The sequence below is a fragment of the Delphinus delphis genome, chromosome 2 (assembly GCF_949987515.2).
Source record: "Delphinus delphis chromosome 2, mDelDel1.2, whole genome shotgun sequence".
Taxonomy (NCBI): domain Eukaryota; kingdom Metazoa; phylum Chordata; class Mammalia; order Artiodactyla; family Delphinidae; genus Delphinus; species Delphinus delphis.
This window is the reverse complement of record NC_082684.1, coordinates 148,205,800-148,221,791: the sequence shown is the minus strand read 5'-3', so window position 1 is coordinate 148,221,791 and position 15,992 is coordinate 148,205,800. Positions and strand designations below refer to the sequence as shown.

The window sequence follows — 15,992 nt, the reverse complement described above, 5'->3', positions numbered from 1 at the left end:
AAATTGAAAAATACCTAGAAACAAAGGATAATGAAAACACGACAACCCAAAACCTATGGGATGCAGCAAAAGCAGTTCTAAGAGGGAAGTTTACAGCAATACAATCCTATCTCAAGAAACAAGAAACATTTCAAATAAACAACCTAACCTTACACCTAAAGCAATTAAAGAAAGAAGAACAAAAAAACACCAAAGTTAGCAAAAGGATAGAAATCATAAAGATCAGATCAGAAATACATGAAAAATAAATGAAGGAAACAATAGCAAAGATCAATAAAACTAAAAGCTTGTTCTTTGAGAAGATAAACAAAATTGATAAACCATTAGCCAGATTCTACAAGGACAAAAGGGAGAAGACTCAGATCAATAGAATTAGAAATAAAAAAGGAGAAGTAACAACTAACACTTCAGAAATACGGAAGCTTATGAGGATTACTACAAGCAACTCTATGCCAATAAAATGGACAACCTGGAAGAAGTGGACAAATTCTTGAAAAGCACAACTTTCTGAGACTGAACCAGGAAGAAATAGAAAATATGAACAGACCAATCACAAGCACTGAAATTGAAACTGTGATTAAAAGTCTTCCAACAAGCAAAAGCCCAGGACCAGATGGCTGCACAGGCGAATTCTATAAAACACTTAGAGAAGAGCTAACACCTATCCTTCTCAAACTCTTCCAAAATATAGCAGAGGGAGGAACACTCCCAAACTCCTTCTACGAGGCCACCATCACCTTGATACCAAAACCAGAAAAAGATGTCACAAAGAATGAAAACTATAGGCCAATATCACTGATGAAGATAGAGGAAAAAATCTTCAACAAAATACTAGCAAACAGAATCCAAGAGCACGTTAAAAGGATCATACACCATGATCAAGTGAGGTTTACCCCAGGAATGCAAGGATTCTTCAATATATGCAAATCAATCAATGTGATACACCATATTAACAAATTGAAGGATAAAAACTATATGATCTTCTCAGTAGATGCAGAAAAAGTTTTCAACAAAATTCAACACCCATTTATGATAAAACCCTTCCAGAAAGTAGGCATAGAGGGAACTTAGCTCAACATAATAAAGCCCATGTATGACACACCGACAGCCAACATTGTTTTCAATGGTGCAAAACAGAAACCATTTCCACTAAGATCAGGAACAAGAAAATGTTGCCCACTCTCACTACTGTTATTCAGTATAGTTTTGGAAGTTTTAGCCATGGCAATCATAGAAGAAAAAAAAAAATTAAAGGAATCCAAATTGGAAAAGAAGTAGTATAACTGTCACTGTTTGCAGATGACATGATACTATACATAGAGACTCCTAAAGATGCTACCAGAAAACTACTAGAGCTAATCAATGAATTTGGTAAAGTAGCAGGATACAAAATTAATGCACAGGAATCTCTTGCATTCCTATACAGTAATGATGAAAAATTTGAAAGAGAAATTAAGGAAACACTCCAATTTACCACTGCAACAAAAATAATGAAATATCTAGGAATAAAGCTACCTAAGGAGACAAAAGTCCTGTATGCAGCAAACTATAAGACACTGATGAAAGAAATTAAAGATCATACAGACAGCTGGAGAGATATACCATGTTCTTGGATTGGAAGAATCAACATTGTGTAAATGACTATACTACCCAAAGCAATCTACAGATTCAATGAAATACCTATGAAACTACCAATGGCATTTTTCACAGAACTAGAGCAAAAAATTTCACAGTGTCTATGGAAACACAGAAGACTCTGAATAGCCAAAGCAATCTTGAGAAAGAAAAACGGAGCTGGAGGAATCAGGCTCCCTGACTTTAGACTATACTACAAAGCTACAGTAATCAAGACAGCATGGTACTGGCACAGAAACAGAAATATAGATCAATGGAACAGGATAGAAAGCCCAGAGATAAACCCACGCACCTATGGTTACCTTATTTTTGATAAAGGAGGCAAGAGTATACAGTGGAGAAAAGACAGCCTCTTCTATAAGTGGTGCTGGGAAAACTGGACAGCTGCATGTAAAAGAATGAAATTAGAACACTCCCTAACACCATACACAAAGATCAACTCAAAATGGATTAAAGATCTAAATGTAAGGCCAGACACTATAAAACTTTTAGAGGAAAACGTAGGCAGAACACTCTATGACATAAATCACAGCAAGATCCTTTTTGACCCACGTCCTAGAGAAATGGCAATAAAAACAAAAATAAACAAATGGGACCTAATGAAACTTCAAAGCCTTTGCACAGCAAAGGAAACCATAAACAAGGTGAAAAGACAACCCTCAGAATGGGAGAAAATATTTGCAAATGAAGCAACTGACAAAGGATTAATCTCCAAAATTTACAAGCAGCTCATGCAGCTCAATATCAAAGAAACAAACAACCCAATCCAAAAATGGGCAGAAGACCTCAATAGACATTTCTCCAAAGAGCATATTGGATGAATGGATAAAGATGTGGCACATATATACAATGGAATATTACTCAGCCATAAAAAAGAAACGAAATTGAGCTATTTGTAATGAGGTGGATAGACCTAGAGTCTGTCATACAGAGTGAAGTAAGTCAGAAAGAGAAAGACAAATACCATATGCTAATACATATATATGGAATTTAAGAAAAAAAAATGTCTTGAAGAACCTAGGGGTAACACCGGAATAAAGACACAGACCTCCTAGAGAATGGACTTGAGCATATGGGGAGGGGGAAGGGTAAGCTGTGACAAAGCGAGAGACATGGACATATATACACTACCAAACGTAAGGTAGATAGCTAGTGGGAAGCAGTCGCATAGCACAGGGAGATCAGCTCAGTGCTTTGTGACCGCCTGGAGGGGTGGGATAGGGAGGGTGGGAGGGAGGGAGATGCAAGAGGGAAGAGATATGGGAACATATGTAAATGTATAGCTAATTTACTTTGTTATAAAGCAGAAACTAACACACCATTTTAAAGCAATTACACTCCAATAAAGAGGTTTTTAAAAAAATCTATAAATAATACTACAGTATGACCCAGCAATCCCACTACTGGGCATATACCCTGAGAAAACCATAATTCCAAAAAAGTCATGTACCACAATGTTCATTGCAGCTCTATTTAGAATAGCCAGGACCTGGAAGCAACCTAAGTGTCCATCAACAGATGAATGGATAAAGAAAAGGTGGCACAAATATACAATGGAATATTACTCAGCCATAAAAAGAAATGAAATTGAAATTTTTGTAGTGAGGTGCACAGACCTAGAGTCTGTCATACAGTGAAGTAAGTCAGAAAGAGAATAACAAATATCATATGCTAACACATATATATGGAATCTAAAAAAAAAAAAGTTTCTGAAGAACCTAGGGGCAGGACAGGAATAAACACGCAGATGTAGAGAATCAACTTGAGGACACTGGGAGGGGGAAGGGTAACCTGGGACGAAGTGAGAGAGTTACATTGACATTTATACACTACCAAATGTAAAATAGTTAGCTAGTGGGGAGCAGTTGCATAGCACAGGGAGATCAGCTTAGTGCTTTGTGTCCACCTAGAGGGGTGGAACAGGGAGGGTGGGAGGGAGATGTAAGAGGGAGGGGATATGGTGATGTATGTATATATATGGCTGATTCAGTTTGTCATACAGCGGAAAGTAACACAGCATTATAAAGCAACCATTCTCCAATAAAGACATTAAAAAAAAAAAGGAGAAAGTATTTGCAGGTAACACTATTTTTAACTTAATATAAGATCACTTATCAATCTAAAAAATTCTCCACTAGATGCGAGAATTTCAGGTATTGTAATAGGGTGACATTTTTAGCAGAAGATCTTTCTGGTCTTCTTTAAAAATACCTTTTTCTCAGGGTATATGTTTGGAAACTGGAAAAAATCCATCTACATGAGGAAGACTGTTTATTATCTCCCATCTGATCCTTCTCTGATACTACAAGGTATTGCTTCCTCCTACCACTTCCAGAGGTGTAACTTCTCCTTCTCCAGAACCCATAAGAAAGACAATGATTATATCGGTAACAACAATGGCTGATAAACTGTCAAGCTTTTTACATTTTTCATGCATTTAACTCTCACAACAAACACAAATGGGTAGCTGCTCTTTATTTCCCCTCATTTTATAGGTGTCCTAAACACTAAAATTACCAATTGTACTATGTACCAATTGTACTTTCAGAATTATTCTTGAAAGACTGTGGGTTCATTGTCTTAACTTCTTGTTCCTCCCAAGTGATATAATTTATTAATTTCGAACACGGCATTGGTTAGAGAGCCTTTTTCTCAGTAACACTCCAAAGTAAAAGAAAGAGATGCTGAAGGAGAAACAAAAAAGGGCAGACGGGGAAAGTGAAAAGCTCTGATTCCAAACTTCATGAAGTTCACAGTTGACATAGAGTCAGACCTTCTGATAAGAGAGCCTTTTTCCCTGGCTCCAAACCAGCAAGCAGGGTTTTGTTTTTGCTCTTTTCCTTCCAGGCTTTGCTGAGTATATGAATGTGCTCTCTGGAGATAACAACAAGGAAACTGAGCAGAATATGAAATGGCACGAAGAGGAGGGCTATGATGTCCGATTTTATTAAACAAAATATTTGAAGTATATCTATTTTTGATAAAAGTATTTTAGACTATTTCAGAGAAATATGCTCTTGTACTGACTCATGGTTTGTCTATGTCGTACACAGTTGTTTAAGCTAGGTGGAAAGGACTTTTAATGTAAGCCATGACCATTGCTTATAACCAGAAACTGGGCAAATAAAATCTCTTTAATACCAAATATGGTTTAGTACCAAATTCGGTTAGAAAAAGGATATATCTTCACAAATTTTGAATCTATGCAGTTTTTGGTTGGTAATGATTCTAATCCAGTCATATGAAGCTTCTATTGGGGTCATTTCCACTGTCCTTGGAGTCATTAGCATATGTTGAATAACTCCTGAAATACTGGGAAGTAGTATGATTTAAAATTGTACTCCTTAACCTTTGCACTAGAGGGAAAGATAAGAAAAGAAAACCCAAGAATCATTTATTTATCACTATATACATAAATATTTTATGTGAGACATTTGTTCCCTCTAATATTGAACACGGTAGCTCAATTTATATATGAACTTTATTATCAAGCGTGTAAAAATTTCTAGTGGACATAAAATGTTTAGCAAGCAAATATAAACCATTAAAATGATAATTTTTATCTTTGTCAAACCAAGTTAAAATTTGCATATGGAAATCAATAAAGAATAGAAAAGGTAGTGTGACATTATCTTGTGCTTATCTGTGAAATATGTATGTAGCTTATTAGGCAGTATTCATTCTTTCTTGGGAAAGTTAAGTGTGCCAATTGTTCTCATATATATTAATAAAATGAGAAGGGAAAAGTACAAATTAACTGCTACGTTCATCTCCGTTTTAACTTTCTCTGAGTTTCTGATTCTAACCACCTGGTTCATTAGTCCCAGAAAAGTCCCAGAAAAGTCGCAGAAAAGTTCAACTAAAAAAAGTTGAAAAAGAAAAAGGGAATACATATACTGAACACATAGTACATACAAACACAGGAAACTGAAGCTCAGAGAGGTTACAAAAGTAGTATAAGACCATACAGGAAGAAAGCAGCAGAGCTATGAATCAAAAATAGGCCCTTTGTTATTCTAAAACTGTGATTTTAAAAAAAATTCTTATTATAATTTAAAAATAATTTACTTCTTTGAAAACTTCACCATGATGAATGTAAGGCAGGCTAGTAACAGCAGAAAATGAGGACAGTGATATCTGGTAAGACGTTTGATAACATTAATTATTACTAGCTAATATTTATTGAATCATGACTACAAGTCATGTATGTACCAAACTGCTTTACAAGGACGATCTCCCTTGATTCATCAGCAAGAGAATGAATAGGGATTATTTTTATACAATTTTACAGATGAAGTAACTAAAGCTTAGAGAAGTTAAGAAACTTGACCAAAGTCAGAAAGGTAAGTACATGTTAGGGCTCAGATTAGAAACCAGGAACTGTGATTCCAGAGTCAGAACTTTTAGATGTTGTGCTGCATCACTAAATCATAGTTCCCTGAATCAACTAAAATCAAAGGAATAAGGAAATGGGAAACTTTCTATTCATCCATATGCTGTGTTTTTTCAGCAAATTAGAACCACTTCAAAGATACCTTCATCTGGTGATTTGCTTGAGTACAGTGCTGACAACTAATTTTACATAAGGAAAATAAAAACCAGCACATCAGAATGAGAGTATAGATGCTATCATGCCAGATAGCATCCAGTAGTGAACGATCATTACCCAAGGTCTAATGACAATTATCCAAGCAGAAATATTCTAAAAGATCATCTGCGTGAATAATTTCATTCACTTTATTTATTTAAAAAAAAAACAACTTACAACATTTGCCGTCTATTATGGTGTTAGTTTAAATAGATACCTGTCAGCTCCTTGCCTTGGAACCAGTCTTAAAATAGGAGTTGAATGGCTGATTTGTTACCTAGTCTCCATCACTTACTAGTTCTGTGCAATCAGGTAAGTCATGTAGCCTTTCTGAGTCTGCTTCATCATGTGAATATGGGGCCAATAACAGGACTACTATGTCTTGCAGGTTTTTAAAGATAAGTATCAAATGAGAAAATGCATGGAAAAACACTTTGTAAGGGCTTTAAACCTTAGATATTATTATTGTGTTACGGACTCCCCACTGTTGAAGTATGTAGTTAGAAGGTTTGATCTGGCACATATACATGAGACAGCTGGTGTGAACTAAGGGTGCCACTTGGACCAAGAAATAGAACAAAGCTAATTGGCTACACAGGGACGCAACTCATGTCCTTAGCCTCATTAACTCTGTGCTCTACTAACTAAGCACAGTGTTACTCACTCAACCTACCTTTCATGAGCCTGGCCGTCATCTGGGCATTGATGATAGAAACATAAGTGACCATGATCTCTGTCCTCAAGGAACCTTCTAGCATGGAACAGCAAGCAGATGAGTAAATTAATAGTTAACTACTTTATGATCAATTAATGCTATAATAGAGGTTTATAAAAGTGCTAAGAAGGCCCAGAGAAGAAAACTACCAATACTGACTAGGAAAGTATGGTATATGCTCATCTTGTTATCGAATTTGTTGAACCTAAAATTTTTATACCTTAAAACACTTAAGTGTACTTATATCTACATGTCAATTAATTTCCTCATTTGGAAATTTCAAAGGTACATTTTTTTTCTTTCTCTTTCTTCCTTCCTCCCTCCCCCTTCCTCCCTTCCTCCCTCTCTTTCTTTCTTTCTTTCTCTTTCTTCCTTTCTTTCTTTCTTTTTCTTTCCTTCTTTCTTTCTCTGTTTCTATCTTTCTTTTTCCTTTCCTTCCTTCCTCCCTCCCTCCCTTCCTCCCTTCTTTCCTTCCTTCCTTCCTTCCTTCCCTCCTTCTTTCCCTCCGTCCTTCCTTCCTTTCCTTGTTTCTTCTAAACAATGAATGTTTATTATATTACAGTTTCTGTGGGTCAGAATTTCAGGAATAACTTAGCTGCTGGGTATTTCTGCCTTAGGGGTTCCTTTGGTGGTTTCATTCAGCATGTCAGAAGGGGCTGTAGTCAGGTCAAAGCTTGAATGTGGCTATAGAAGTTCAGCTTTCATAATAGCTCGTGCACGTGACAGTTGGCAGGAAGTCTCAGTTCCTATCTGGCTGTTGGCAGGAGACCTTAGTTCCTGACCATGTTGGCTTTCTCCTGGGCTGCTTGAGTGTCCTCATGACATGCAGCTAGCTTCTCCCAGAGTGAGCAAGAAAGAGTGGGCAAAGGAAATCTGCAGTACCTTGTGTGACCTAGTCTCTGAAGTTACACAGTTACTTCTGCTCTAAGGTACAATTTTTAAGTGATCCATAATTAAATGGAAACCATTAAAAGCAGAACTTAGTGTGTGCTTTGCTATCATGAAATCAACATTTTGCAAGTATTTCCAAATTGCACTGGGTGGCTTATTCCAAAATATTTGTTCCCCTGTGTATTATTCAGTTACACAGAGCTAGAAACAACAGCTTGCTATTTTAGATGTAATCATGTTTTTGTCCTCAATCATCTTGACAGTTAATCAATTTTACCAGTTCATTTGAATGGATACAGAGAGCCAACGACTGGTCACAGTTTTTTAAAAATAGTGAGGTCTAGTGATTGGTTCCCAGTTCCCTGAAATAAAGAGCGAGGTTTTCTAGAAAGCTGAAAATACAATTCAGTGCACACAAGTTTGATTTATGCTTTTTCAAGAATTCCTTTGTTGCTTAAAGCCAGGTGCACTGGCAATAACAAAATTATACAAGAATGGCCCTTTTACTTCATCCTTTTGGCTTCGTCAAGCTTTACTATCAATAAAAAATGACGATTGATCCAGACAGCTTGCTTTTCTCCCACCTGAGACATAAATGAGGCAAATGATCTGGCCCAGCTTATGTCCTGGGACGTGGGAGTTGAATAGTACCCTCGACGTTTTATTCCTCCTGAAATTACAGCTGAAAGACTTAGAGGAAAACATGATCTTATTGTCTTAATCAATCTGTGAATAAGTTTTGGGGTGTGTATATGTGAAGTTGTAAGTATATATATGGAAATCAATCGTTTACTCTCCTGTGTTGTTTAATGTCACTAATCCAAGAATTTGAAAAGCTCTTTGCAGAAATGACTGTGTTTTATTGATAAGCATGTGCAGGACTCTAACTCAGTGCTGCATTTATATCATTGTGATTACACATTATTCAAATCAGATACTCAGCAGGTGAAAACTACCCAACAAGCACCTAGGAAATTCTATTAGGAACTGTGGTGTCCTTGCAGGTCAATTAAGTCATCAAGCTCTGTCACTCTTTCCAGTAGTGACCTATTTTATTAGCAGCTGGTATCCCTCAGACACATGATTCCTGCCACTTTCAGAGATGTAAACAATTTCCATTTTGAAATATGTAACCAGAATGCTGATGATTAGACTTAAGCAGTACATTTATCAGAACACACACACTGGCTTTGGAGCATTCGTCTTAAAAACAGACTGATGATCAGTAACCCTGTTGTTATTTCCTCTACGAGTGTATTTGAATTAGAGCAATATTTTTCACACCTCTTTTCTTTACACTGCATAACACATTCTGGAGACCATTCAGGGTTAGGATCCTCTTGTATTTCCTTCTGTAGGTTTAAACATTTAAAACACTGACATTATACCCCAGTTTACTGAGGACTTACATATATTGTACTATGCTGGGTACTGGGGGCTCTCAGCTGGGCATAGCCTCAGCACTTTGTTCTGGGTATTGCACACTAGAAAAAGAAGAAAAGAAGACTCTGAATAGGTGTTTCTTTCCTCTGTGTATTGAAGGGCACGCTCAAAAACTGTGTCTTGACTAGCCTGAATTTTTCTGTATAAAAAAGTCATGGTTTGCCTTACAATCTACTTTCAGGTCTAAGAGTTTTCCTTTCCTACTGTTGAGTGCTTAAAACCCTGGGGCAGCTGAGTTTTGTCCTGGCAGCCACGCTGGTGGCTGCTGAAGGTGGGGATCACACTGCCCCAGTGTTTGCCCCCCGATGCAGCTCATTAGACCTTGAGCAGCTGCTCAAGTCTATTAATAGTCACTTAAGCAGCAGGTTGAGGAAGCTGTGCTGCTGTGAGCTAAAGGTGGGGCTGAGAGCTGGGAGTGGGAAAGCACTTGGTTACCAGCACCTGATACATACATTGTGTTAAATTTGGGGACAATTTTTTAAAACAGTCATAGAGCTATTATTTGGTTGTCATATATAGTCAATGGAGTGTGTTTGGCCACAGGTTTAGCCAAAACTGTGATACCAAGGTTAACCATTCATTTCGCTGGCAGCTATTGTAGAGTAAATATTTCGGCAAAGTAGAGTCAATTGTAAAGTTGGTCAAGGAATATCCATCCTTAAATGTATTGAAAAATGACACACACATCTGTGTTTCTTATACTGGTTGATCTCGGCTGATAGTCGACTGTTCTTTCGTCCTGGAAACATCCTCCTGTTTTCTAAAAAGCTGAGAAAAGTAAATAGAAGTAAGCCAGCAGACCAGATGCAGCTTCAAACCTACAGATTATTCCAGGACTTGAGCTTCTCTAGGGCTTTATTTTAAGATCCAGTACTTTTTTGTGTTTGTTTCAACAGGAGGGTTAGAGGATAGAAAATGCTTTATTGATGGAAAGTGGGAGCTATTACTCCCCCTACCTCCTCTGCTCTGCAAAACTAAAAAAGAAAGCAAGGCCATTCAGTTCCTAGCCAGATCTGTAAAATGCTCATATCAAACGGGAAGGCAGTCTTTCTAAGTGAGAAACAAAACCTTTGGATCATTCTAAGTTATCTACCATTTCCCACTTTGTGTATGTGTCTTTAATTCAGATTTTTGAGGATTTAATTCAAATGGTTTTCCACACATTAAAAAGAAGAAGACCACCTGGGATGAGATCTCAGCATCTCCTCTCTCTAAATAGGGTGTTCTGTTAGTTGTCTTTTGGTGGCTAATTGGGAATTACACTCTGCGCACTGTACTTTTCATGATTCCGAGCACAGCTAACCTCATCTAAACCAGTAATTATTACATTATCTCTGTTATAAAAGAGGCTGCAAACGAGGCTAGCAGAACTGGCCATACGATTGTCTCCTAGGTCATCACTCAGCGATACAGGGAAAATTAGGCTGAGGAAGCGCCAGCATTACAGGCGTCTTCCCCAGATATGAAGCTGCGCCCCGCACAGTTAGTTGTCAGTGCGGTGGTGACGGCCACACCTGGCAGCGGCCACAGTGCATCTCCTGCGAGCAAGGGCTGTGGCTCAGCTCGGAGGAGCTGCTCTGTGCAGCGGCAGCGGCAGCGGCAGAGGGAGCCGAGGCGCTCTGGGTAGAGGAGGCTGGGGCAGCACGGTGGCTGTGCTGCATTCCCCAAAGCAGCGGCCGAGGCAGCGCTTGGGAAGTTCCCAGCACGCACTCAGCCTTGCTGCTCCTGCCCCTCAATTGTTGATGAACCCGGGCGCTCGTCGGCGCACGGGAGACAACCCCTCTGGCTTTCCTAGAGACAGAGATGAGAAACGAGCTGCTGAAGGAATTTGGCAATGAGGAGAGTGAAAGGCAGTTTGGCGCCAGCAGCTAAGTTGTAAAATTGCTTTGCAGGCTGCCCGGGGAGCACGAGAGAATTGACAAGAACAGACACCGTTGCAGCCCACAGGCATGCCTGACTGCACTTGAGTCGGATCGCTAGGACGCAGCCTCCGCTTCAACTATTTGTGGCCGAAAAAAAGGAAAGGAGACTAGAAACGGCATTGCAAGTGGTGTTCCTGAAAGGAAAACACAGGCGCTCCAGAAGAAGGGGAGGAACAGCCCAGCTGGTGTGTGCATTTTTTTTTAAAGGAGAATCCCTCAGGTATGTTCTCTTTTCCCGGTATGCGCTGCCTCATCTGCATGTGATTTTTGTGTCTGTCATTTCTGGTCGATTCTTTTTATCTGCACTTTGAAGAACAACCAGGGGGGTTCTAGTGTAGTAGATGATTTTTAAACGCTCAGCTCTCCTGTGTTTGTAATATGGTTGGTTCTGCTGAGGATCATAGACTTCTCAGGTACTGTTTTATTTTAAATGCAGAATGATAAATGATTGCTTAGTTTGTGCTCAACTTTCGGGAGAAGATCTGCTTAGGAAAAAACAAGACTGCAATAAAAGGCGAGGACATTTTCTAATCCCTTGGGATTTGGGGGAAAAATTAGAGCTAAACAGAAAAGTTGAGGACTTCTTGGAAGGGGTTAAAAGCCAAGGTGTCATAGACTAGCATTGTTGTCACCCAGGTGTTTTTCCAGCTCAGCATCCAGTCTGGAGCAAATTGAGCTTGACCAATGGTTTTGCATTTCGAGCTGTTGATCAGTCCTTCAAGATGAAGATACTGCAGATTTGCTTTCCAGAGATGAACTGCTTAAATTGTGTACTTGGTTCTGTTTTACAATTGCTCTATCCTGCTGAAGGAGGCAATCTAAAAAAAATCCCTCACTCCAACAGCTTGAGTAAACCCTAACTTCTGCAATTACATCATCGATGTACTTGTATAATAGAGAGAAAGACAGATATGGCAACAGTAGTAATGTTGGCTGCTTTTAGTACCTAGGCTGAGATGACAAAGCTCAAAAGTCACTTTTCCTCATTAGGATTTTCAAGGAAAAAAGGAAAGAGGTGGGTGGGTACCACACATAAAATGAGTTTTCGAAAATACTCTGCATTTCTTTAAAAAACTAAGAATGTAAGTTTATCTCATTTTGAATTAATAATAAATGGAGTGCTTTAAAAATAATCTTCACATCTTTTACACTTCAATACAGTATTTTCAAAGAAGTAGGTGAAATCGGTAGTACATTATACATAAGTGTATTTAAATTCAATGAGCTTTACTAGAAGAGAGAAATGAGAATGATCAAGTTTGCTACTTTTTTTATATATCAAAGTATTTTATAGATTTTTAAGTGTTTTGTTAATACAGAGGGTTCCTGCCAAAGCTCTAGGACACTGATTTTTAATTATTGGTCCTACTTTATTATGATTTAAAAGTACAAATGGAATAGAAATAAATGGGATTTAAATTATAATGTATGCATATTGTAAAGTAAATCACCACCCTGCTCTTTTAAAACTAAAATCTCATTTTTGCCAAATCGTAGCTGTCTGGAGCACTGACTTGGGCCATATAGCAAAATGAGGAAATCAGTTGTTTTGAAATTCCACACGTTACTATAATAACAATATCAAAACATGGTAAGCAACTACCAGCAATTCCTGGGCCAGAAGAGTGATCTGGAAGATGGACAAAAAGTTGAATTTATGTTCATTAGTAAGGTGTGGAAAAAATTGTGTATTTCTTCTGTGTTGACATCTTATAATATGGGGAGCATTATAATATCTGTAGATGAAACACTATAGCAACAATACAACAGTAATTTTACTGAGTCCATTAAATGATTATTTTTTCAAACTAATGAATAAACTAAGATAATTTAAAAGAATATTTGAACTTTTCCTTTACAAAGTTACCTTTTCATACTACAATGGAACTCTTTTGAGAAAGTAATTTTAATAGAATTGTGGACTTGGATTTGAAAATGGATAAGCAGATATGGTTTATTTCCTAGCATCTGATTATTAGTTGTTAGATTATAGAGACTTGGTAACTTCTTCCAGAAATTGTCATTAGCAAGTGATTCAGTAAATCCATGCCCCCATGAAATATGAGGTAAACGTGTTAGATAAGCCCAGAGAATCCACTTTCCATGTGCCTATTATTAACAAAGTAAAGTGTTTCCCTTTCTAGGCCATCTAACCCCTTTCTGTGGTGGCTAGTCTTTGAAGCAATAAAGTAAGTGTGTGATGCACGGACCTACTTGCTTCAAAGCCCATGGAACATTGTAAACAGATGACAACTGTGGTGATTCCCTTTTCAAAGACAGATTATATGAAGTGTGTGTGTGTGTGTGTGTGTGTAAGGGTCAGTGGAGAAGAGAGTAGCCTTTGCGTCTTAGCTGATTTAGGGCAAATCTGTGATTTTGAATATCAGTACATTTTTGGTATGAAAATATCTTTTTCCCAGTACTCCATGCACTTTCATTTCTATTGACCTACTCGGTTAATGCAATTCGTACACCTACTGTGAGTTTTCTGAGGCATTCTGCCACCTGTACATTGTCTTACACTTTTAATACCATCACCTGTTATTCCTTCTTTCCAACCCATTCTCTTCACTATGGAAAAACTTTCTCCAGAATCTTTGAAACGTGAGAATCATCTTCCCACCAGAAAAAAATTTTCAGCCAGAAATTTTGAGGATTGAAGAATACATGCCAAATTTATTTCTAAAACACACTTTTACAGATAGAAAGTCACTTTCTAATGATATTATGGTTTATACCTAATATCAACTTGTTTGATACCATACAATTTAAAACATCATTCAGACAATAATTGTAAAATCAAGGCATTTGTATCTGTTGTTATTATTGCTATTGTTACAAATCCTTCTGGATCTTAAATTTTCTGTGCTTGGATGGCTAAGCTCCAATTCCCTTCTAGCTTAAAAAAAGGGGGGTGGGTTTATTAATAGCCCTCTCAGTCTGTAGCTTTTGAGCAGGCAGAAGACTGAGCTCCCAGTTCCGTAATCTCTATGGAGATAATGATGCCACAGCAGTGCTTGCTCAACTTGTCTTTTAAGGCAGAGTTAGGAGGACAGGTGGTGTTCTAGCCTCAATATCAAAAGTCCTCCAGAGGAGAAGTAGAAATGAAGACACACAGTCATTTCTCTTTCTCTTGTGAAAATGATACTAGGGGTATATATGTTTCCTATCTTTTGCATATCCTAGTTATATTGTATAGTTTAGCCTCAGCATATACAAATTACTGTAATGTTGATATGGGAGAATATTTTGTATTATTTCTTCTATATAGAGAATTAAAATATTTGGTGGATATAAATGCTGGTTAGTAAGAAATAAACTCAACATTAAAAATTGTTGAGTCTTTGGTCAATTTTTTTGTCAAAATTGTCAGGATTCTCAAAGTATTAAAAAAAAGTAATCAGAGAAGATGGGTTTCTCTCTAAAATAGTTTCTTGTTTCCCTTAGACTTTTACAAGCTCATCTTTGGTCTGTCTCTATTCCCAATAGACAATCTCCATTGGCCCAATTCCTACATAAAACACCTTTTTTTTTTTCCTGAGCATTCTGGCTCTTGAAAATCTGAGTGCAACATGTCTTGTTGGTAGACAAAAAGTGTTTTGCATGGAAATATTTTGTTTTATGTATTGTAGAAGTTTGAAATAACCTACTCTAGTATCTTTTCCAGGCTTATTATACCTAAGGGGAAAAAAAAGAAAAAGAAAAAGAAAAGCTGTCAGAAAGGGATGACTATTTTTATCGTACTGACAGGTAGGAAGAATTGATGACTTAGGCACTATCACTGAGGCGTGTTTCTAAGACAGGACACTGTTGACCTGATCCTAGAAAAACTGGGAGAAGAGCAAACGTGATTTGCATCATGTCATTGTGAAGTGGCACATAACTGAGAAAACCTAAACAACTGCTTTGTTTACCAGAACTACTTAGTAAAAATTGCTAATCAGATAAAGATAGAGAATTAATGCACACATTCTAACGAGAGTCCATTGCTTTTTGCTATCTAGGAGAAAATACTGGTATTGGTCAAATCCAATTTCAGCCTCCAGCTGGCTGGGTAAACTCGGGCTGTCATTTCCTAGCTTTGGTTTCCTCATCTGTAATGGAAGACTTATTTGATGCTCCTGAAGACTCAGTTCTCAGACTTAGAAATTGTACAGAAGCTATGTAATGCAAACTCTGTAGGTTTGACTCCATTTGAAATGTAGCTGCAGAATTACTTGATTCTAATTTGCTTCTCCTGAGGCTAGAGGCTTATAAATATCATCTACCTGCCTGAGAAGCTGAAAAAGTGGTACGAATCCTTTTAGGACTTTTAAGAAGTCCGACAGCTTGTTTTCCTTCAAACAATTAGGCAATGATAAGTATTGTCTTATTCATATTCCATGTAACTGCGTATTTTGTATAAGGCCCTGTATTTGTGAGTCATAAAATATTTGCTGCAGCTTTGATAGACGTTGAAATGCTGCCATTTTGTACAAGAAACAAATGGTATTTGGGTACTTAGAACGACTTTGAGTTGTTCATAGAACAGTTTTGTTGAGAGGTTTTAAAAATAAAGTGAGTGTACATACTCTACTTAAACATTTGAATAGATTGACTCTCTCTCTTTCCAGCTGTCTTCCCTTCTGGATGGGCATACTCATGAGAACATGCTAGAAAGAAGGGGGTTGTGGTGCTCTCTCATGGCTGAAGGGAAAACAGGAGAATTTATATTTCCTTCTTAATTTCCAAAAAGGTTGATTGGCAGGAGGCAAAATATGTAAATTAATTTCATATATGTAAAAATTAAAATTCAATT

General features: G+C 37.6%; 1 long non-coding RNA gene across 1 annotated transcript in view; it reads left to right on the top strand.

The window, feature by feature from the left end:
• The window catches only part of LOC132420986 (uncharacterized), a 69,848-nt gene extending 58,668 nt beyond the window's left edge, over window positions 1-11,180 (top strand). Inside the window, exon 3 of the long non-coding RNA XR_009518487.1 lies at window positions 11,165-11,180. This is a non-coding gene — a long non-coding RNA (uncharacterized lncRNA). The remainder of the gene's footprint in view (window positions 1-11,164) is intronic.
• The last annotated feature ends 4,812 nt before the right edge of the window (window positions 11,181-15,992 follow it).